This window comes from Macrotis lagotis, chromosome 1 (assembly GCF_037893015.1).
Source record: "Macrotis lagotis isolate mMagLag1 chromosome 1, bilby.v1.9.chrom.fasta, whole genome shotgun sequence".
Classification (NCBI taxonomy): Eukaryota; Metazoa; Chordata; class Mammalia; order Peramelemorphia; family Peramelidae; genus Macrotis; species Macrotis lagotis.
In genome coordinates, this window is record NC_133658.1 from 96980704 (window position 1) to 97005849 (window position 25146).

Genomic DNA, 25146 nt, shown 5'->3' on the forward strand with positions numbered 1-25146 from the left:
AATGGAGACAAGTAAGCTACCTGCTCCCTTGGTGAAAAGTAAGTGCTTGACCTTGTTCAAAGTAAATTCAAGAAAAAGTACTGTTGAGAACATATCTAGAGCTATTTTTCCCCACTTAAATAGTTCATAACTAAACATAGACTACTTGATATTTTGTAAAGTCTGAATATAATTTGAGTCACCTGGATGACAGTAATAAAGACAACATTTATTTTAAATAACCACAAATTATAGTAACTTCTATTTGTTTCAATTTAAGGTGTTCCAAAGTTGAGGTCAACATGCTGAAAAAAAATATTAGCTATCTATAACCCTGTGTCAATATATGATGCTACTGGGAATGGTAAATGAATTAATTTTCCAAGGAAAATTAATTACTTATGACTTACAGTTGTAAAAGCAAACAACGTAACTCTGGATTAGGGCATATTTAATTTCTGTTTGTGGTAGCGATTAAATTAATTTCATATAATTCATGGTATGTAATGGAAAGCAGGACAAAAATGAAATCTTAGACAATGACTGACATGTAAAAAGTATATAATCATAAAGCTGCTCTAAAAATAAAGATGACAGATATGTCTCTAATAATTATTTTAGGTTATAACTTTTAAAGAAAATATTAGTAAAAAAACACATTGAACAAAAAAATTGCTATTTATTACCACTTCAGAAGAGTAAAAGACACAAATTTGCATAGAGAGGGGTGGGGAGGGGGTAAATGCGACACAATGACAGAAAAAATAACAGAAGTAGAACAGAAAAGAACAAATCTGTATAGACCAAGGCTATATCTGCCCAAGATATGTTTAACAACCTAGGTTTTTTTTTTAGAGAAATTAGACATAACAATAGTAATTTATTAATACTTAAGTTATAGTTCCATTGATTCCTTAAAATTAAAGAGATCTTACCTCAGGGCATCTAAGAAATAAAGTACTTACAAAATGGATCCTTTACAATGCATTTAGCTGAATTTGAATATTACTAAGACAACAGATTTGAGTAAATGATAGAGTACTATATGACAGCTTATAGCTGCATGCATAAAATGATTCTTAATATTTCTTCATATATGTATATATAATATATGTATATGTATACATGGTTTATATTTTAAGGTAAAAGAAATCTTGTCCTGAATGCATATGATTAAGTAAAGTAGCTATAAGGTATGTGCAACATTACTATCTCAAAGAATAATGACCAAGTCTGCTCTAGAGTTACTGTTCTTCAAATTAAAAATTTATCAACTTAAAAGAGTAAATCACTGCCAGAGTCTCATTGATACAGGGAATGATTCTGTCCTAAGATAAAGGTTCTTTGATAAATACTCTCTAAAAATTAAGAAAAAGTTCACATAGAATTGTTGAGAAAAATCTGTGCCTCAGTATTACATAATGAATAAGGGAAATGAAGGTTATATGATTCTAACTATTCACCATGAATCAAAGAATCATAAATGAAGCATTCTTTTGGTATATTAATACACATTAAAAATAAAAATAACAAAAACAAATCTTACTAAGAAAAATAATGAATATCTTTGAGGAAAGGAAGGTTAATTAAGTATCATTTAAATTATATGATAAGCTTAATTAAACAGAAATTGTGGTATACCTTTGACAGTTATTTTGGATTATATAAAAATACAAATAAATGGCAATTTAGCCTTGACAGTGGAATTTTTTGAAGTGACATCATACTATAAATATATTTAAACTGATTCAAGTCCATAGAGGAAAAATTTTCCCATACGTAGTAGATCAATGGCTCCATGGCTGAAAAAATGTCTATTTTGAAGCATAGGACTCTTTGAATAAACAGTAAATTTACCTTTCTTGCTTGTTTTCTTAAAACACAGGGTCACTCTTTTAAAATGAGCCTTAACTTAGGATAATTCAAAATGAAATAAAGTCTATTTCTAAAATGGACTACTCTGTATCAGAAATTGGAAGGACACTATTTTAAGGTTAAAATGGCTTTCAGTCTTTATTCAACTATTTAGCTCACTGAATAAATAAGAAATGTCATCTTTGGCTCACAAATAATTTTTAATAGAATTTTATTCCCTTTCATTCTTAGCTTCCATATCAGATTGTCATTTTGTAAGGGAAAAATGTCTTAATAAATCAAAATTAAATCTATATTGTTGTTTGCAATAGCACTGTTCAACTACATTGGAAAGAACCAAGGATAAAAAGACCCCCCCCCCCCTTACTGGTGAGAGTCAGATAAAACAGAACAAGAATTTCTCACTCAGGCCCATCCCCCCTGCCCATATTCTTCCCCACTCCTTCATACAAATGGCACAATCTAAGGCAAAAGAAACACATTAAAAATCAATACCTCCCCTTAAATGTATCAGTTTTTAACATGCACTTTTCAGAAATTTTTTTCAGACATCATTCTTATGTTACTCCTTACATTCAGATTTCAGCAGAATGACTAGAGAAAAATCACTAATTTTTTATCCAAACTATGACATTTTGGCATCCACTCTACAACCAAATGTAAATCCACAACAAACTTCCAAAATACAGAATTAGCAAGTAATTATATGATGAAAAACTGCTTGATTATAAGAAGAAAAACTAACTGTCAACAGACAGCTGTTTTTTTATTGACAACCCCATAGCTAGATCATGCTCCAAAATATGACGCTTTTAAAAATCTATTATTGCCCTGTCTATGACCACCTTCAATATATTAAGACACAAACTTATATATGAACAAAAATCGTATTTTCAAATATCAGATGAAGAACTGTTAATACTTAATGACTTAAAAACAAATCTTCCATAAATAACAATTCACCCAGAAAACAGAAAGAAATTCACTTTCAAATGGGATGTTAGAAGTCTTTCCTTACAATATTTATAAGGAAATAGCTTAAGTTATAGACCATTCCTGGATATAATTACTGCAATACCATCATTATTCTTAAACTTTCTTTTTAAACATTGCTCTATACACCCTTCCTTTCTCCCTTTAGGAGAATTCAAGTTTAGATACTTCTGAATGAAGCAACCTTGAAGTTTTTCAACTAAATAATTTGTGGCTATTTGATAAGTTTAAATATTCAACATTTTGAAAGAAGAATAATAACTTACATTTATATAGCCCTTCAAAGTATTTTCTTTTTAAAGTACTTTTTCAAATTTCAAATATTATGATCATCTTACATTTGAGGAAGAGACGGATCAGAAAAATTAAGTGACTTGACCAAGGATACAGTGTCAGAGTTGGTAAAGTAACAAAATAACCAACAAATATTTTTAAACACCTACTAGCTCCAGTCACTGGGATAAGGAGAGAAGATAGAAAAATCAACAAATGAAATAATCGATACTGTCTAGTAACTAACATTCAAACAGAGAATATGTGAGTAATAAGTAGAATAGACAGAGAATAAAAGAAAGCAGTTAAAATACATCTCAAATCTGCTGAGTCCAATCAATAGGAACAAACAAGACACTTGTAATCAAAGGGAAAAGTGGACCAAAACATGAGATCCTTCTTTGTGCATGTCTTTTATTCCAGGTGTCCAATATGGTTCCGGAAGACTGCAGTCTGCAGGGATTTACATACATTTGAATGGCATTGTTTCTATTTAAGTCTGACACCACTATTTTAGGCAAAATCTTGACCATATGAAATATTTTAATTACTAAAATATTTGGTATTTAAAAACAATCTATCAAAATATTTTAATATTTTCTGCTCTCATTTTATTCTTAGAATCCTGCAAGACATACAGTTGACTTTGCTTGCTTTTAAAAAACTGAATGTGGTGCAGCAAATTCCTTTGGACAAACTTTCTTATTGATGCTGACCAGCAACTATTAAGTAATCTGAACTCTTTTTTTTTAGGGTTTTTTTTTTTTTTTTGCAATGCAAATGGGGTTAAGTGGCTTGCCCAACCCCACACAGCTAGGCAATTATTAAGTGTCTGAGACCAGATTTGAACCCAGATACTCCTGACTCCAAGGCTGGTGCTTTATCCACTACGCCACCTAGCCGCCCCAATAATCTGAACTCTTAAGAGAGTTTTCTGGAACACTGAGAGTGACATGTCCATGGTCATACAGTATGTCAAGTGACCAAATATGATTTCAGATTTTCCCCAACTCTGACTCAATAATATTCACTACAACCATTTTGTTGCCAGGGCAGTTATTATGAATGTTATTCAATTTTCAAATGAAGTAGATGAGTGTTTAAGGTTACACAGTGTTTGAACCACAGGTATCTTGAGCACTAGCTTTATGCCTTAGAGATCCTGACTCTTAGGTCCCAATAGCCAGGTGGCTCATGACCCTTCAGAAACAAAAGTCTGCAGGGGCTCTAGCCCAGAAGCACCAACCCTGCAAAACTCTAAACTAGTAGCAGTGAACTGTAGGAAATGGGATGGGTCACCAGACAGGCCAATGGATTTGTGGAGAACTGTACAGCACTCAAACAAACCTGAGGAAGAGCCTGGCAAGTACTGTAGCCAATTGTAATTACTGGATCCGGTAATTTAGTGATCTGTGAATTGCAGAGTATGGGAGGAGGCTGAGATGCAAGAAGATCCAACACTTACCAAACAATCAGAGAGGAGGGAGTCAGGATTAAGAGATAAGAAGAATAAGGGGTGTGTATGTGTGTGTGTGTGTGGGGGGGGGGGGAACAAAGGCTGCAAGTACCAAATTCCTGGAAGGAAAAATCTCAGAGACCGTGAATATAAACAAATCAATCAACAGGAAAAACAGTAATAAGGAAGAAAATAGAATTTCCAAATCTGGTAAAGTAGCTTAAGTAGTTATGAAAAGGTGTTGGAAAAACAACTTGACAACACTTGACAAGACACAGAACCCTATGGAAGTTGAGGAGAATGTAGAACTACAATATGATGTTTCTGAAATAGTTTTAAGGAGAAATAAAAAAAATAATGAAAACAGAAAAACTTGAATCTGCAATGGCAAGTGGAAGGAAGGAAGGAAGGAAGGAAGGAAAAGCAGTCTAGAAGAGAAGCAAAAAAAAAAAACTAAAAGAAAATATGGTCACTATACAAGCAAAACATACAGAACTCAAGGACTACTCCATACTCACTCAGGGTAAAAAAAACCTAAGGCTTTAAACTCCAAGATACAAAGTGATTAAATCAAATTTAACAATTCAATTTAAAAACAAATTTTGAGAGCAAGAGCACTAGAGCTCAGGTTGCAGACCAGGATTACCTATCCTATACATCTGGTCATGACAAAAGATGGACTTTCAATAACAGAGTTGGAAAAATATTTTTAGAAAGAAAAACAGAAATGAGAGATTATTTACATTTCAAACACCCCAAAAAGTAAAAATGCAGGCAAGAATGGCTACAGCACTAGAGTGACAATGGCAAAAACAGTAAGAAATTTCTTCTTTATGTATACAAAGAGAGGAAGGAACAGACAGAAAATGGGGAAGAGGCAATAGTGGGGGGGGATGATTATGGACTGAACCTGTTAACATCCTGCCAACAAATAAATTACTTCTTTTGTGGAACCATATTACAATATGAAAAGGTTTACAGGAAAGGAGTGGGGAGCAAGAAGATAGAGAAGAACAAGAAATGTACTAGGGTCAAATAAAGGGCTTAGAATGAGGGGAAGGTGACATCGGTGACCTCCGAAAAAAGAAAAAACTACAAGGAAATAAGTGAGGTGGAGGGGAGAAAGGCTGAAAAGGGTAAGAAAGGAAGGAGACTTTACTTTGGAGGAAGGAGGGGGTTCCATTCCTGAATGCTTTTTTGGGGGGGAGGGAGAGATAAGGACTTCACATTGAATGAGGTCTGAGTTTTGGTGTCTGAAAAATCTATTTGTCCTGGTAGTGTGGTGGTAGTGAGGTGGAGAGTTAGAACCCCTGGGGCAACTGCCACCTGGAGGAGTGGGAGAACATGAACCCAGGGAGAAGACTTCTAGGCAAATGTAGGATGTAGTGAGGGGGAAAGGTCAACAAGAGAAGGAACAGATCAGCAGGAGTGGAGGTGTCCCATCTGGAGTATTATCTTTTCTGAAACCTTTAAAAATTGATATTGTTCTGAGAAGGAAACACAAAAGAAAAGAGGAATTCAAAGGTAAGTCATACAAGTCAGTGGCAGAAAACTTGGAGGGAATAAATAAGTACTAGAGAGAGAAAAGTGAGAGATCAGATGATTGCAGGCAGGGGTCATGAATCAAGGAATGATGGCCAAAAAGACAAGATATATATAATGAAGGTAAAAGAAATTTTATTTGGAAAGATGAATTAAAAATTAATTTTAAAAAAGAGAATTAGCTAAAGGGAAGAAGGAGGAGGAATCTACTTGACTGAGAGAGAAAAAAGAAGGCAGAAATACATAAACAGATAAAAGCAGGAGAAAGAAACTAATAAAACCCTACCTAAAAGGACAAGAATAGATCAGGAAAGAGGAAAAGAGCCAGTGGCAACAGCATCACCTTTAAAAAAAAAAATCAAAATAACTGAAGGAACATAATACTGTATTTACAGCAGAAGAGGGAGAGAATCACAACTTAAAAAAAAATTCAGAGACCTGGAAAAAAAATTAAAAACTCTTAATCATTTGCAATTATTCAAATAAAATGACTAAAATGTCCACACCTCTTGAACCAGAGATCTCTTTCTGGGCTTAACAACCCAAAGAAGTCATCCATAAGAATAAAGAACTCATATATTTCAAAATAATTAAGAACTGGAAACAAAGTAGATGCCCATCATGTGGTAAATGATGCAAATATTACATAGTATATAGTATGTAATTTGTATAACGACTACAGAGAAGCACAGAAAGATCAATATTAACTATTGAGAAAGTGAAATAAGAAAAGTCAAGAAAACAATATACTAAGTGACTGCAACAATGTAAAAGAAAGAATAACATCAAAAAATCAAAAGTAAATATACAAAATTACAAAGATCAAGTGAGATACAAATAGGGATAGGAAAGATTCTCTTGTGGAGGTGAGAGGTGTTCATAGGTATTAAACACTACAAATATCATTAGATTTTTTTTCAATGTTTTGATCAGTTGTGCTTTTTTATCTTCTCTAAAAAAGGATAACAAAAATGAAACACTATTTTGTCATATGGGATGGCTCTCAGGAAGGATACATATGATAATGTGAGAAACAGAACACATCAATAAAAATTATTTTTTAAAAAAGCAAGCTGTATATAATATAGCTAAACAAACAATACTTTTTATTGATGTTTTATTTGATATTTGTTTAGCTCATTATAAAAAAATAAAATTCAGACTTTAAAAATTCAATGTAAACAAATAGAAAGAAAACCATATCTTCTGCTTCATACTAAACTGACAGGCAATCTCCTACTAATTAGCATGTGTTCATTCAAAAAAATTCATTTTAATAATATAATCAAGCAAAGCACATTTGAGAGAGAGCTATAACATCTTAATTACATTTGGTTTCAAACTTTAAAGGAATAAAAAAAGTCAGATCCTAGTAAACATTTTCCAAGTGACAAGGGAAGCCTTTAGTGAGGGATTTAAAAATAGCTAAGGCAAAAAAAAAAAATAGCAACATCAGTCAAAAAAATAAATTAATTGGTTGACATGAGTCAGGCACTGTGCTAAGTACTGAGGATACAAATATAGAAAAGAAAGACAGCCTATGCCTCCAAAAAGTTTACAATCTAAAGGGGGGGAAAATAAGATAGAAAGGAAAGATAAAAAAAAAAAAAAAACGGGAGGGGAAGAGTTTGATGTTGTTTTTTGTCCAGAGTTCTCCAGAAGACCAAGATAACAGGGAGGTGATGCATGACAAGCATATGAATTGGATTTGAATGGAGGGTGGGTTGTGCTAAGTCACCAGTCTCACTTTCTCCTTCAGAGCCATCTGGGGACAGGGAAAGATGAATCTAGATGATTGGAGATAGCCCTAGAAGTGAGGCATTCAGAGATATGGGACTTGCCCAAGGTCCTAAAGCAAGTGAGTGTCAAGCATCTGAGGCCACATTTGAATTCAAGTCCTCCTGACTCCAATGCCAGTACTCTATCCACTGCTCCACTCAGCTACCCCAGAAAAGGTGGGGGGGGGGGGGGGAGAGAGGAAGGAGAAAAGGGAAGAGACAAGTGACCAGTGGTAGGGCATGTAGGAGAAATCAACAAAATCCATGCTAAAATATAATTAAAATGCTCTGGAAATGAGTTTGGAATCATTTGAGAAAATTTACAAAAATTTATAACAGATGGCCATAATATTTGGCAAATATTTTGTATGTACTTAGTTTTTTACATGTTGTCTTCCTATTTGAATATATGTTCCTACTGATGAACACTGAGTGCAGATTGAAGAATGATTTCCTTTTTTAAAAATTTTTCTTTTATTTTACTTGCTTTTTTGCAACATGCTTATGTGGAAATATGTTTTACATAACTTCATATGTATAATGGGTATCAGATTGCTTGCCTTTTCTATGGGCGGGAGAGAGGTTGGAAAGGAGAGAATTTGGAACTAAAAATAAAAATGTATTCTAAAAGAAATTAATTTAAAAAGAATGTGTTCTTAGGAACAACCTTGTCTTTCTTTATAACTCTGACACTTACATAACACAGTAACAGACTGACAATGAGGTCCAAGACAGAAAGGATCTCAAAATACCAAAATATTCATTAACACAGTACTCCATAAGAGGAAAGGAAACGGGGGGAAAAACACTAACATCAAGTGAGGAATAGCTGAATCAATTATGACATATGAATGTAATATAATATAATTGAACCTTAAGAAATGAAAAATATAAAGAATTCTGGAGAAACTCAATAATGTATATGGTAGGAATAGTATCTCTTTCCCCCTTAAACGAGTAAAAGAGGTAAAGCTTGGGATTTGGTTGTGTGGCCTGAGTGAAGCTTCCTTTTCAGAAAATTTCAGAGGAATACAATGCCTATCCTATGAGGAATTGATATTTCTGAGGTTTGGAAGAATCTCTATTGCTCAGTGAGAGGCTAAAGGAAGTAGAATTCACTTGAGTAATTGATAGTAAACTTTAAAGCTTTTATAATTAAAAACATCAAAAAAGAGGAAAAGGATTCAAAAATACAATATGTAATAATTTAAAAAAAGGAAAGAAATGAAATCAAGTGTTTGTAGCCACACAGAATATAGCATATAAATGTGCCTATTAAAAATAATTTGGGGGTGGCTAGGTGGCGCAGTGAAAAGAGCACAGGCCCTGGAGTCAGGAGTACCTGAGTTAAAATCTGACCTCAGATACTTAATAATTACCTGGCTGTGTGGTCTTGGTCAAGCCACTTAACCCCATTGCCTTGCAAAAAAAAAAAACTTTAAAAAATACACTTGTTTTTCAGTCATTAAGGTATTTCCAACTCTTTATTATTCCATTTGAAATTTTCTTGGAAAAGTTCCTGGAGAGGTTTGTAATTTCCTTTTCCAATGGATTAGAGTAAACAGAAGTTAAAATGACTTGCCCAGAGTCAGACTAGTGAGTGTCTTAGAACAAATTTGAATTCAGATCTCTGTGCTCTGTACTCTGTGCTACATTAGTGCTTTGATAACTGTGCTGTAAGAAAAGAAAATGAATTGGTTTCAGAGAGACCTGAAAAAAATCTGTATAAGCTAAAGCAAAAGAAAGTGAGTAGTACTAGGAGAGCAAATTATACAATAAAACAATGTAAAGACAAAACTTGAAAATACTAAGATCTTTGAACAAGACAGTGATCAACAATGATTCCAACAGGCTTTGTGATAATTACGCTACCTGTCTTCTAAGGGAGAGTTTAAACAAGCATGAGATTTATGTACATTTGACAGACTTTTGAACATAGATGATATGGGAATACTTTGCTTGAAAATGAATGCTTATTAGGAGTACTGTTTTCATTACTTTTAATAAGGAGTAAAATTCTCAATAATTAAAAAAAATGAAAAGTCTTACTATGTAAATGAAGTTTCATTTAAATTTTATGGTTCATACCTCCTCATCATGAGCCTATGTGATTTTTTTCTGCATCTGATCACCATAAAAAAAAAGCAGAACAGAAGAACAACATAACTATAATAATGTCAAAATCTCTAAAAGATATTACGATTTGGAACTCCACATAATGTCTGATCTTGTTTCTAGAAAAGTGACAGTAAAACACATTTCCTTCCACCTTTGCAGACTGTTGTTACAGTCATTTTAGTGGTATGCTTTGCTGAACAGGTTTTAATTTCAAGAGAAGGAAGGAATACTGGGAAATGACAACTGTGTAAAAAAATTTTTTTAAATGTTAGTTTAAAAAAAGAAATCCTCTCTTTTCTTCTTTACCTTCCTCAAATACAAAGGCAGTCAAGAATCAGAAAGAGAATAAAACAGGTGCAGAGAATTATATTTGCCTTAGATTCGGGAAGGCTTGAATTATTCGTGTCTCTGTTACACTGGGATATTCATTTAACCTTTCCATTCCCTGGGAAACTCTTTAAGAGTTAGAAAAGGGAGACAGGAAAGAGAAGAGAAAGAGAAGAATGGAGAAGGAAAGGGGGAGGGGGAGGAGGAGGAGGGAAACAAGTAAGAGGGAGAGGAAAAGAGATGGGTGAGGGGCAAAGGGAGAGAAAGGGAGAAAGGGGGAAAAGGGGGAGGGCCGGGGTGGAGAGAGAGAAGAGAAGAGAAGAGAAGAGAAGAGAAGAGAAGAGAAGAGAAGAGAAGAGAAGAGAAGAGAAGAGAAGAGAAGAGAAGAGAAGAGAAGAGAAGAGAAGAGAAGAGAAGAGAAGAGAAGAGAAGAGAAGAGAAGAGAAGAAAAAGGAAAAAGGGAAAGGAGAGGGAGGAGCTCTTTTACAAGCACCTGGATAGGAAAGAACTGAAAGAACTAAAGGAGGAGAGAGATTCTAAGAGAAAATAATGACTGACAAGAGTGGTAGAAGGATGGGAATGAGATTTTTAATGTGTATACTAAAATACTGCAGAGCATGAGCAAAACCAGTCAGGCAAAAGAACTGAAGATGACCTGGCACAGCCAAAAGAGAAAAGAAAAGGAGCAATAATTTGTTATGAAGGATTGTCTTATTCATGCATGGGTACTTTTTAAGATGATTCCAATCTAGCTACAGATTGTGTTGACTGACATAGTTCACATTGTTACACTTGCCCATATCTCATTCCTTTCCTAAATTTAATGTAATCATTGCTGATCCTTTTCTATTTGGTTCCCCCAAATTCCTCACCTGGTGTATGTTGTGCTTTGGAGATGGTCTTCACAGCTTTTCCTCAGGAGTCCCATTCTGGCTCCAGGCCCACTTCTCTACAAGAGCTGAAATAGGACTCACTAGCTCAACAAGAAGTTCAATTCTTCTCTAAAATGAAGAAGTAGACTCTCTGTCTCTTGTAGCTAGCACACAGGCCTCACCATGCCAAATGGTGCATTTGGATCAGCCATTACTAACCCCTGTCATTCATCTCCTAGAACTGCTTTCATGCTTGATTTCCTGACGAGAATCAGGAACTCCTGCCTTTCTTTTCCTGTTTCAAAACCTTCAGAGCCTCCCTCTCACACAGCTCACTCAGTTCTGAACTTCTGAATAAATGTTCCTACTGGAATCATTACTGATCACTATCTTCTTCAAAGATCTTAGTATTTTCAAGTTTTGTCTTTACACTGTTTTACTGTTTAATTTGCTCTCTTGATACTACTCTCTTTTGCTTTAGTTTATATAGATCTTTCCAGGTCTCTCTGAAACCAACTCATTGTCATTCCTTATAGGACAGTGACCAAAGCAGAGATGTGACATAGTAGATAGAGTACTGGGCCTAGTTGGGAAAACTTGAATTCAAATCTGACCTAAGATGCTCATTAGTGTGACTCTGGGCAAGTCAACTTCTGTTTGCTTTTAGAGATAATATAAATGACTTCATTCAATGACTATACAACCTTTCATGCTCTGGGTATTGGCTCTAATTTCTTCCTCAGATTCTGTCACTGTGTCTGTGTCTTGGCTTGCTAAGAACAATATCTACACCCTGCAGTGTATAACAGCTTCATATGTGCATAGATGAGCCTCAATACAATCTTATGAGGTATCTTACCAGGAGGTACAGTTAAGGGAATCGATATTGGTAGAAGTTTGTTCATGGTTACATGACTTAAAAAGCCTCAGAAGAGGGGTTTCATTCCAGCTTTTTAGTTTTTTCCTGAGTCAAATTCCTTCATTAAATCCACCCAATCCTGCACTACTCCTCAATTACTCAATAAGGGGACAGGGTCTTCTAAATAGTGATCATCTGATGCTCTTAATGATTTTTTTTTACTGTTTTTTTAATTTTTTTTATTAAAGGTATTATTTGAATTTTATAATTCCCCCCCCAATCTTACTTCCCTCCCCCCACCCCCCCATGGAAAGCAATCTGTCAGTCTTTACGTTGTTGCCATGTGGCACAATGATCCAAATTGAGTGTGATGAGAGAGAAATCATATCCTTAAGGAAGAAACAAAAAGTCTAAGATAACAAAATCAGACAATAAGATATCTGGTTTTTTCCCTAAATTAAAGGAAATAGTCCTTGAACTTTGTTCGAACTCCACGGCTCTTTATCTGGATACAGATGGCACTCTCCTTTGCAGACAGCCCAAAACTGTTCCCGATTGTTGCACTGATGGAATGAGTGTGTCCATCAGGGTTGATCATCGCCCCCATGTTGCTATTAGGGTGTACAGTGTTTTTCTGGTTCTGCTCATCTCATTCAGCATCAGTTCATGCAAATCCCTCCAGGCTTCCCTGAAATCCCATTCCTCCTGGTTTCTAATAGAACAATAGTGTTCCATGACATACATATACCACAGTTTGCTAAAGCCATTCCCCAATTGAAGGACATTTACTGGATTTCCAATTCTTTGCCACAAACAGGGCTGCTATAAATATTTTTGTACAAGTGATGTTTTTACCCTTTTTCATCATCTCTTCAGGGTATAGACCCAGTAGTGGTATTGCTGGGTCAAAAGGTATGCACATTTTTGTTGCCCTTTGGGCATAGTTCCAATTAGCTCTCTAGAAAGGTTGGATGAGTTCACAGCTCCACCAACAGTGTAATAATGTCCCAGATTTCCCACAACCCTTCCAACAATGATCATTATCCTTTCTGGTCATATTGGTCAATCTGAGAGGTGTGAGGTGGTACCTCAGAGAAGCTTTAATTTGGATTTCTCTAATAATTAATGATTTTGATGTTCTTAATGTTTAAGAATGACTTTAAGGTGATGGGTTCAACTATACCTTAATTTTTTGTTGACCTAGATCAATCTCTACAAAACTCCAACTACCCTGAAAATGTACAAACACTGTACATCTATGGTCAGAATGTGATATGGATGGATAAATCACGTGATTCCAGTAAAGAATTTTGACTCCCTCTCTTCTTTCCTAATTTTATATTTTCTATTTACTTTGTTTATACTTCTATCTGTACATGTTTTCTCCTTGACAGAATGTGACTAAGGGAATAGGAATTGTTTTCATTTTTAAAATCTCTATTCTCAGCACCTAACACAGTGCAAGATCAGCATACTTGTTGATTAATTTTTTGATTGAAATATTACCTCAAAAGAGCATAGATAAAATTCCAGAATCCATCAAGATCCAAACTTTCACCATGACTTAAGTGTGCAGCAGGTACTGGGAACATGGAATTTCAGTTAACTGTCTTACTGATCTCCCAGTCATTTTATGGTACATGACTGGTATTGGAGAATGCAAAAACCCTTAGAGCATCCTATTGGACAGAGTCCCTCTTTTCCATATGTTCTCCTCTAGACAGGTTCACATCACCAAAGATGATGCTGGATATGGCACTACTCCAGAACAAGCAACGTTTTCTTGGCCTTTCAACTGCTATTTGCAAGTATATAACAAGTGCTTTGTACTCTCTAAACTTGGCCAGATGGATCGTTTCTAAATTTCCCCCATACATTATTTCACCCCCCATATATTATACTTAATTTTATGGTATCACATGATTTTGGCATCCCATCTCGATTCTAGTAATATATTAGTTTCTGAAAAAACTAATATGGATTGCATTCCCCCTATATTGATATGTTCTACTTTTCAATGTAAACTGACAAAAAAGAAGGAATTGAAATCCATGCTTTTCCCTTAATGTATCTGAAACTCAGGAGCTATGCAACAGCATAGAGGTCATCAGAATAAAGAAACATTATGTTTTCTCTGATAGCCCTTTATTTTCAGCCTTCTTTTCAGGTAGATATGAAGACTACCTAGGAAAATTCAGGCTTTCCAAAATATGTATCCTTTTTTTCATTAATTAGTTGGTAAGGATTGATTGCTATAATTAAACATTTATTGATTGCCCATGATGGAATAAAGAAATGCTATGAAAAAGGATATAAGGATCATTCACTTTTCAAAAACATCGACCATTCTGTAGACAAACTGAATGCTCTGGTGTTGAAATCTGAGGTCCACAAATAAGAAACCATAGAACCATGGGGTCCCACTGGGCCTCAGTGAATCATGCTGTGGTTAGTTGAAAGCACTGTTCACATAATAAATTAAGCACCTCATTTCCTTCATTGAGAAAATCTACATAGCACCACTATACAGATTTGTTTTAATAAAAGTAATAAAGCAAGCCCGGAGGTTATAGCTGTTATGACATAATCACACCTCTGAGATTTAACAACACTCAGTTGAACATCATGCCTTAAAAAAATCTTTGCAAGTTCACTTCCAAAAAATCTAACTATACTCAGACCCTGTGGCCCAATTAATGCCAAATAAATAATGAATGAAATGAAAGTCTTATATATAACTTGGAGAAATATCCCACTTAAAGCAAAATAATTTTTTATTAATTCCAGTATGAGAAGAAGTATGCTTGCCTTGATCTAGATTATTAAAAAAAAAAGTTTCCAGTGCATTGAGCAATAAGATGGCTTACTAATCTGAAAATTGAAGATGAAGTTTGAGCAGAGATTCTTACTCTTTTTTGTGTCGTGAACCCCTTGGCAGGTTGGTAAAGCCTATGGAGTCCTTTTTAGAACAGTGTTTTTAAATGCATAAGATTATAAAAGAAGTAAATTATACTATCATTACTGTAAAAATATTTTTTAAAAAACAAGTTCTTACACCACAGTTTAAGAACCTCTAGAAAGAAACCTAAAATTCACATAGTCAAAATACTTCTGAATGGATAGACAAACTAAATCTTATTGATAGTAAGTAATCAACTGAGAAAGTAAGATGGAAAAATATCTTCCTTCTAAGAGATTCTTATTTTAAACCTCCAGCAATACAAAGTTATATAGAAGAACTTCATCCAATGATGATCATATGGAATAAAGAGCACAAATTACTACAGAGGAAGGCAAAGGGGCAGGACTCACCATGAAGTCTCCCCAAATGGAAAACAAAGTCTGATTTCTGTGCCCAAGGAGATGTTCCCAAAGAAACCTAAAAGAAACCTTTATATGGAGGGTGGGAACAGAAAAAGTGAGCTTTAAAACAAGTTTCAAAAAGTTGTAAGAAATCTGGATCAGAGGAATGAAAGAGTTCTCTTTCTGTGACAGAAACTAGAGAAATGACCTCCAAACTTTTTTGAGTTTGAGTTTACTCATTCTTATGAGCAAAAATTTTTGAGCACACCATCTCAATGTGTATATTCACTTGTTTATACATTGTGATTTACTTCAAGGCCATTAATTTTGCACATTATAAAATTTGCACAGGAATAGAAATTGTAAAAGGATGAAATAAAGGTGAAATAATATTTTAATGTAGAATGACTGGGAAGTCACTAGAATTTACTTAGTAGGGGAGTGAGCTGGTCAGTTGTGTAATTTAGAAAAATCATTTTTGGAGCTGTGTTGAGGATAAGAGACTTGAGGTAGGGAGGCCAACTATTGATAGCATAGGATAAAGGTGAAGAAGGTCTGAACTCATTAGAGAAAAGGAAGAATTCAGGAGATGTAGAAGCAGAAATAACAAGATTTAGTAACTAATTCAGATGTGGTTAAGGGATAAAGGAATATGAAGAGTCAAAGTTGACCCAAATTTTGTGAAAACCTGAGTGAATTGGAAGTTGGAATCCCCAATATGAATAAAGAAGGTTGGAAGATGGGTAGGTTTCTTGAGAAAAATAATGTAATTGATGTTTAATGTAGATCATAATTAACCCATTCCTGATCAACTTGTATGACTCATGAATTGAAAATGGGAGAGGCAGGGCCCTCATTTGCTCATCAGTGCCCCTAAATATAAAGCCATCCCTTGAAGAAAAATTTGCTTCATCTAAGAGGTAATCTGGGGGGGCAGAGAGTAGAAACAAAATTTTTTCATAGCTGCTATGGGTAGAGATTAGTTTGGATCAGGGCTGTCCAACCTTACTTTTAAAAGTTTTTATTGAAACAATAGATAATATATTTTGATCTGCCATTTTAGTGGGAGCTCTGAGGTAGCTCGGCTTTGTTTACTAAAGTATTTAATAAACCCAAAGGGGGTCACATAAAATCACACTACAGGCCATATGGCCCCCTGGCCCTTGGTTTCGATTATAAATTTGAGAGGCTATCGTCCAGCTCTTAAGAGGGAAGGAATGATAGCTAACACAACAGAGGAAGATGGTTCATCCTATTTGGGGTTAGGAGATGTCTGGTTGTACTGGACTAGGACTGATACTAAGCAAATCTCATCTTCAGGTGGCTGATCATATGCTATTTCTGGGATGATGTTGCAGACCCTACTTTGAAAACTATTGCCCTAGGGAGAAAAATAACGAATACCACCTGATGAAAGAGGGTTAACCTACAAAAAGGGCCATAATTGAGAAAGGTTAGCAATATAAGATCTGGAAAAAGAGTTTGCAGTGGAGGCCATAATAACACAAAAAGAGATCAAAGGGTAAATAAGAGCTACTGGGCAGTGACAAAGTACTGTTATGGTGCAGCAACTACAAGCAAAAAAGCCATGTACAAATAGTCCTCCAAAGTTTATTGACATGGAAGAACTAATACTAGCTCTACCTTTGGGTGGAAGCCCAAACAAAAGCAGCAAGTACTCTAAGTCATAAAAACTATATAGAACTATGGAAATATGGCTCACTGAAAAGTATTTCTTGGGGGCAGCTAGGTATCACATTGGATAGAGCATCGGTCCTGGATTCAGGAAGACCTGAGTTCAAATGTAATTTCAGATACTTAATAATTACCTGGCTGTGTGGCCTTGGGCAAGTCATTTAACCCATTGCCTTGCAAAAACCAAAAAAAAAAGTTTTTCTTGGTTTTCAATGGGTTTGGAAATGAAAGTCTTCTTTTTGTTCTTTATTGCATAAATAAAACTGTGATATGAGGCAACGAGGTGATGCAATGAAAAAAGATGCCCATGCCTGGAGTCAGGAAGACTTGAGTTGGCCACTGACCTCAGACATATATTAGCTGTGTGATCCCTGGTAAGTCATTTAGCTTCTGTTTGTCTCAGTTTCCCCACTGGTAAAATGGGCATCTATCTCTTAAAGCTATTGTGAGGATCAAATGAGATAGTGTGTGTAAAGTATTTAGTATGGTGCCTAAACCATCTGGAGCTTAAATAAGTACTTATTCTCGTCCTTTCACTTGTGAAAGGCTTGTAAAACTGAGAAAATTTAAGGAAAAATGATGGCTAACCTTCAAATGACAGATATTTTTAGTTTCCAGGATTTTGAAACTTCATATCAAAATAGAATATCTGACATAAGTATTACAAAATCAATGGATTTTTGTGACACTGCTCTCTCTTGGTTCTTTTCCTACCTGTCTGACAACTCTTCAAATCTCCTTTATTGGATCTCTTTTCTTATCCTATAGTATATGAGGGACTCCTCAGCTCTATGTATTCAGGCTATTCTCTCTTTTCAGATGTTTCCCCATTCCATATATCTAACACAATCTTTCCCCAAAATTTTAGAAGTAAATAACCAGTTTTATATTGGAAAAGTCAAACTGTATATCCTAAAGATCTTAAACTTACATGTAAAACCAAACTATCTTTCCCACTTAAGCCTCTCTTCCAGATCCAGTGGCTCCCTATTACCTGGAAGATTAAATATAAAATCCTCTCAACTTTTGAAAACCTTTATAACCTAGTTGTTTTCCCCACCTTTCCAGTCCTATAACTCCTTAGTCTTCTTGATGTTCCTTGCAAATGATATTCTTTCAATTCTATGCATTTTTATTGACTATTCCCTTCATTTCAAAGGGTCTCCCTCCCTTTTTCTAAATCCTATGTGTTCCTTTAAAAAAAGAACTTTTATCTGTCTTCTTCTGCTAGTGCATTCCTTCTGAAATTTTTACCTTCTATTTATACTATATATACATACATAATATAGATATGTATGAAACTACCTACACATTACATGCATTCTCACATTTGCAGATGGGTTTTCGCATTAGAATATGAGTTCCTTGAGGGTAGGATTTTTGTCTTCCTTTAAATCCCCAATACTAAGCATAATTTAAGCACATACAAAGGTGTTTGCTGACTGTCAGCTGCTAATGAAAATAGAAATACTGTTGGGCTTTTCTGCTATCATTCATTTTTTTAACATTAATTTTTAAAAAATTTTCCCCTCCAATCTCGTTTCCCTCCCCCCACCCCCCAAAGAAGGCAAGTTGCTAGTCTTTACATCATTCTGATAGTATGGATAGATCTAAGTTGAATGGGATGAGAGAGAAATCATATCCTTAAGGAAGAAACATATAGCATGAGATATAGAAGAATTACATAATAAGACAACTTTTTTTTAGGTTTTTTTCCCCAAGGCAAATGGGGGTTCAGTAGCTTGCCCAATGCCACACAGCTAGGTAATTATTAAGTGTCTGAGGTCGGATTTGAACTCAGGTACTCCTGACTCCAAAGCTGGTGCTCTACCCACTGCACCACCTAACTGCCCCAGACAGCTTTTTGTTTTTGTTAAAAACTCCACAACTTTCTCAGGATACAGATGGCATTCTGTGTCACAGACACCCCAAAATTGTGCCTGCTTGCTGTCCTGTTGGCATGAGCAAGTCCATTGAGGTAGATCATCACTCCCATGCTGCTGTTAGGTATATAATGTTCTTCTCGTTCTGCTCAGCTCTCCGAGTATCAGTTCATGCAAATCCTTCTAGGCTTCCCTGAATTTAGTTTCTAATAGAACATAGTGTTCCATCACATACATATACCACAGTTTGTTAAGCCTTCCCCCAATTAATGGACTTTCCCTCAGTTTCCATTTCTTTGCCGCCACAAATAGAACTGCTATGAACATTTTTGTACAGGTGATGATTTTACCCTTTTTCATAATCTCTTCAGGTGGTATTGCTGGATCAAAGGGTATGCACGTTTTTATTTGCGCATAATTCCAAATTGCTCTCCAGAAAGGATGGCTGAGTTCACAGCTCCCACCAACTATGTATTAAGTGTCCCAGTTTTCCCACATCCTTTCCAACACTGTTCACTGATCTTTCCAGTCATATTGGACAATCTGAGAGGTGTGAGGTGGCACCTCAGAGATGTTTTAATTTGCATTTCTCTAATAATTAGTGACTTAGAGGAATTTTTCAAATGATTCTGGATTGCTTTGATTTCCTCATCTGTAAATTTCCTTTGCATATCCTTTGATCATTTGTCTACTGAGGAATGGCTTGTCTTTTTTTCTAAAAATTTGACAAAGTTCTCTGTATATTTTAGAGATGAGTCCTTTATCAGAAACACTAGTCATAAAAATTGTTTCCCAATTTACTATATTTCTTTTGACCTTAGTTACAGAGGTTTTCTCTGTGCAAAAGCTTTTTAATTTAATGTAATCAAAATTATCTAGTTTGTTTTTAATGATGCTCTCCATCTCTTCCTTGGTCATAAACTTCTTCCATTTCCATAGATCTGACAGGTAAACTACTCCTTAATCTTCTAGTTTGCTTATAATATTGTTTTTTATGTCTAGATCCTGTATCCACTTTGATCTTATCTTGGTATAGGGTGTGAGTGAGGTGTTAGTCTATTCCAAGTTTCTACCATACTAACTTCCAATTTTCCCAACAGTTTTTATAGGAGATAGAGTTCTTATCCCAATAGCTGGGCTCTTTGGGTTTATCAAACAACAGATTACTATAATCATTTCCTGCTATTGCACTTAGTCTATTCCACTGATCCACCGCTTTACTTCTTAGCCAATACCAGACAGTTTTAATAACTGATGTTTTATAATTTTAGATCTGGTAGGTCTAAACCACCTTTTTTACAATTTTTTTTTTCATTAAATCCCTGGCGATTCCTGACTTTTTTATTACTCCACATGAATTTACTTACACTTTTTTTTAACTCACTGAAGTAATTATTTGGAATTTTGATTGATAGGGCACTAAACAAGTAGTTTAATTTTGGTAGAACTGGCATTTTCATTATTTTTGCTGGGCCAATCCATGAGCAGTTGGTATTTGCCCAGTTATTTAAGTCTGATTTTATTTGTGTGAGAAGTGTTTTGTAATTGTTTTCAAAAAGTTTCTGAGTCTGCCTTGAAAGGTAGACTCCCAGGTATTTTATATTATCTGAGGTTACTTTGAGGGATTTCTGGGATTTCTCTTCTAGCTCCTTCTATTGCATCTTGCTAGTGATATATAGAAATGTTGAATATTTATCAGAGTTTATTTTATATCCTGCAACTTTGCTAAAGTTGCTAATTATTTCTAGTAGTATTTTAGGTGATTTTCTGGGATTCTCTAGGTATACCATCATGTTATCTGCAAAGAGTGAGAGTTTTGCCTCTTCCTTCCCAATTCTAATTCCTTCAATTTCTTTTTCTTTTCTTATTGTTGAAGCTAACATTTCTAATTCGATATTGAATAGTACTGGTGATAGTGAGCATCCTTGTTTCACCTGGATCTTACTGGGAATGTCTCAAGGCTCTCCCCACTGCATACAATACTTGTTGATGGCTTCAAATATATACTGCTAATCATTCTAAGGAACAATCCATTTATTCCTAAAATCTCTATTGTTTTAAGTAGAAATGGGTGCTATATTTTGTCAAAGGCTTTTTCAGCATCTATTGAAATAAATATATGAATTCTGATAGGTTTATTATTGATATAATAAATTATACTGACAGTTTTCCTAATACTGAACCAACACTGCATTACTGGGATAAATCCTACTTGGTCAAAATGTATTATCCTAGTGATACTTTGTTGTAGTTGTTTTGCTAAGATGTTATTTAAGATTTTTGCATTGGGGAGGCTAGGTGGCATAGTGGATAAAGCACCAGCCCTGGAGTCAGGAGTACCTGGGTTCAAATTTGGTCTCAGACACTTAATAATTACCTAGCTATGTAGCCTTGGGCAAGCCACTTAACCCCGTTTGCCTTGCAAAAACCTGAAAAAAAAAAACATTTTTGCATCTATATTCATCAGGGAGATAGGCCTATAATTTTCTTTCTCTGTTTTAACTCTTCCTGGTTCAGGTATCAGTATCATATTGGTGTCATAGAAAGGCTCAGGCAGAGTTCCGTCTTCACCTATTTTTCCGAAGAGTTTATATATAGAATTGTTCCTTAAACGTTTGATAGAATTCACTTGTGAATCCATCTGGCCCTGGAGATTTTTTCTTAGGGAGTTTAATAATGGCTTGTTGAATTTCTTTTCCTGAGATAGGATTATTTAGGTGTTTAATTTCCTCTTCACTGAACCTAGGCAATTTATATTTTTATAAATATTCCTCCATTTCATTTAGATTATCAAATTTATTGGCATAGAGTTGGGCAAAATAATTCAAATTATTACCCTAATTTCCTCCTCATTGATGGTGAGTTCACCTTTTCCATTTATGATACTAGCAATTTGGTTTTCTTTTTTTTTTAATCAAATAGACCAGAAGTTTATCAATTTTATTAGTTTTTTCATAAAACCAGCTCTTGGTTTTATTATTAGTTCAATCATTTTCTTGCTTTTGATTTTATTAATTTCTCCATTAAATTTTAGAATATCTAATTTGGTATTTAACTGGGAGTTTTTAATTTGTTTTTTCTCTAATTGTTTTATTTGTATATTTAAGTCATTGATTTCCTTTTTCTCAAGTTTATTCATATGAGTATTTAAAGATAGAATATATCCCCTGACAGCCACCTTGAGCATATCCTGTAGGTTTTGGTATGTTGTTTCAATTTTGTCATTACCTAGGATGAAATATTTAATTCTTTCTATAATTTGTTTAATCCACTCATTCTTTAAAATGAGGTTAGTTTCCAATTAGTTTTGGGTCTACATCTCTCTGGCCCAATACTGCATGTGATTTTTATTGCATTGTGAGCTGAGAGAGATGTATTCACTATTTTTTTTTTAATTTTTAAAGGCAATGGGGTTAAGTGGCTTGCCCAAGGCCACATGGCTAGGTAATTATTAAGTGTCTAAGGTCGGATTTGAACCCAGGTACTCCTGACTCCAAGACTGGTGCTCTATCTACTGCACCACCTAGCCGCCCTGATGTATTCACTATTTCTGTCTTTCTGCAATTGATCATTAGGTTTTTATGCTCTAGTACATGGTCAATTTTTATATAAGTGCCATGCACTGCAGAAAAGAATGTATATTCCTTTCTATCCCCATTTACTTTCCTCCATAGATCTATCAAATCTAGGTGTTCTCACAATCTATTTACCTCCTTAACTTTCTTCTTGTTTATTTTATAGTTAGATTTATCTAAATCTGAGAGTGGGAGGTTGTAGTAGAGTTTTGCTGTCTATATCTTCCTGTAACTCCTTCAACTTTTCCTCTAAGAATCTGGATGCTATACAATTGGGTGCATATATATGTAGTATTGAAACTACTTTATTGTCTATGGTACCTTTTAGGAAAATATAGTTTCCTTCCTTATCTCTTTTAATGCTATCTATTTTTGCACCTGCTTTGTTTGAGATAAGGAGTGCTACCCCTGCTTTTTTCACTTCAGCTAAAGCAAAATATATTTTGCTCCAACCTTTTACCTTTACTCTATATGTATCTCTCTGCATCAGATGAATTTCTTGTAACCAGCATATTGTAGGATTCTGGTTTTTAATCCACTATACTATTCACTTACATTTTAAGGGAGAGTTCATCCCATTCACATTCAAAGTTATAATTACTAGCTCTTTATTGCCCTCCATGCTATCTTCCACCTGTTTGTATCCCCCCCTTTTCCCCTCATCCATATTACTAGTGTTTTGTTTCTGAATACCACCACCTTCAGTGTGTTTGTCCTCCTATATCCAAGCCCCTACCTCCTTCCCTTCCTTCTGTTGATCTCCCTTTCCTCCCCCTCCCCTTTTCCTCTTTTAACACTTTAAATGTAGGATAAGTTTCTTAACTGAGTGTGATATGTTAGCTTAAAGCCAATCTGATGAGAGTAAGATTCAAGCGGTTCTCACCTCCTCCCTTCTTTTACTCTATTGCAATAAGTCCTTTGTACTTCTTAATGTAATGAGATTCACCCCATTCAGTCTTCTTTATCCTCCCATCTCTGTACTGAACCCCTTTGTAAGGAGGGAAATCATTCTATCTGAGTCACAGAAAGGTCTTAAGTATCCATCACTTCTGGCTATACTTTCCGCTAGAATTCCAATTATTGAGAGTTATCAGTGTGTTTCTCCCAGGTAAGGATATATACAGTTTCACCTTAGTGGATAACAGTTTCTCAAATAAGTCATGTGTATCATCTCTTCTGACTAACTACATTCTCTCTAATAGAGTTACAATCCTCAAAAGTTGTTAAAAGTCTTTCTTCCAGGTAGGGATATTGCCAGTTTCATCTTATTTGATAACAGTTTTTTCCCTCCCCCCCCCCCTTTTTATAGAAATTTTACCTTTTTTTGAGTCTCTTGAATCCCCTGTTTGAAGCCCAAATTTTCTATTAAGCTCTGGTCTTTTCATCAGGAAAAGTTGAAAGGCTCCTAATTCATTAAATGTCCATACTTTTCCCTGGAAGAGAAGGCTCAGCCTTGCTGGATAGTGGATTCTTGGCTTCATTCCAAGCTCCCTTGCTTTTTGGAATATTGCATTCCAGGCCCTTCCATCCCTTAATGTTGATGCTGCCAGATCCTGTTTAATCCTTACTGTGGGCCCTTGGTATTTAACTTGTTTCCTTCTGGATGCTTGAAGATTTCTCCTTTTTCTGAAAGTTCTGGAATTTGGCTACAATATTCTTTGGTGTTTCTGTTTTGGCATCCCTTTCTGGAGGGGATGTATTTTTTCCTCTGGTTCCATGATAGTAGTGCAGTTCTCGATCACTAAATCCTGTAATACTGTGAACAGGTTTTTTTTCTCTTCAATGTTTTCCAGAAGACCAAGAATTTTTAGATTGTCTTTCCTCAATCTATTCTCGAGGTCAGTGATTCTATTTTTCCAATTTTTTTGGCTTTGTTTAACAAATATCTGTTGTCTCATGAGGTTATTGGTTTCTATAAACTCCATTCTTTTTTCTAGGGAAGAATTTTCTTCATTTACCTTTTGCAACTACTTTTCCAACTGGTCAATTCTATTTTTGTAAGAGTTTTCCCTTTGATCATTTGAGGTTTTGAGAGAATTATTTTCATTTTGCATTAGTCCAATTGTAGTTTCCAAGGACTGGTTTTCTTGTTGCAAGGTGTTCATTTTCTCTTGGGTTTCTTTTTCCCAAGTTTACCAATTGATTTTTAAACTCCTTCCTGATATCTTCAAGGAAATCTTTCTGTGCTGGAGACCAAATCACATTCTCCTGAGGGGTTCTGTCTCTCTGAATTAGGGTCTTTTCCTTGTAGGAATTTTTCTATGGTCCCCCCTTTCTGCTGACCTTTCTCCATTTTCCTAAGATCTTGTGTTGGGGGGAGCGGCTGGTTCATAGAGGTTTGGTAATGAGATTCCTAAAGGCTTTACTCTCTGTGTAGTATCTCCAGATGGCCAGTAGGCGGTGTTGGGGGCTTATCTCACTGCATGCAATATGTCCTCCCATCCAGTAGGGGGTGACAGAGGCTGCAACCTATCCTGCAGCCCCTCCTCTACTCTCTGGTCGCTTCTCAGAGCCAAGTGACTCCCACAGCGAAGAGCTTCCCAGAGCAAAAAGCTTCCCCAGGGCTGCTCTCAGAGCAGTCTGGCTCTGGGCCCTGCCCCACTGGCTGCTGGCACTCT

At 35.3% G+C, this 25146-nt stretch overlaps 1 protein-coding gene and 1 long non-coding RNA gene across 6 annotated transcripts in view; one reads left to right on the forward strand and one right to left on the reverse strand.

Annotated features, from left to right (window-relative positions):
* The window catches only part of SRBD1 (S1 RNA binding domain 1), a 312756-nt gene that overhangs the window by 90347 nt on the left and 197263 nt on the right, over nucleotides 1-25146 (reverse strand). The window lies entirely within an intron of this gene.
* The window catches only part of LOC141501302 (uncharacterized), a 91737-nt gene continuing 72487 nt past the window's right edge, over nucleotides 5897-25146 (forward strand). Inside the window, exon 1 of the long non-coding RNA XR_012472201.1 lies at nucleotides 5897-6100. This is a non-coding gene — a long non-coding RNA (uncharacterized LOC141501302). The remainder of the gene's footprint in view (nucleotides 6101-25146) is intronic.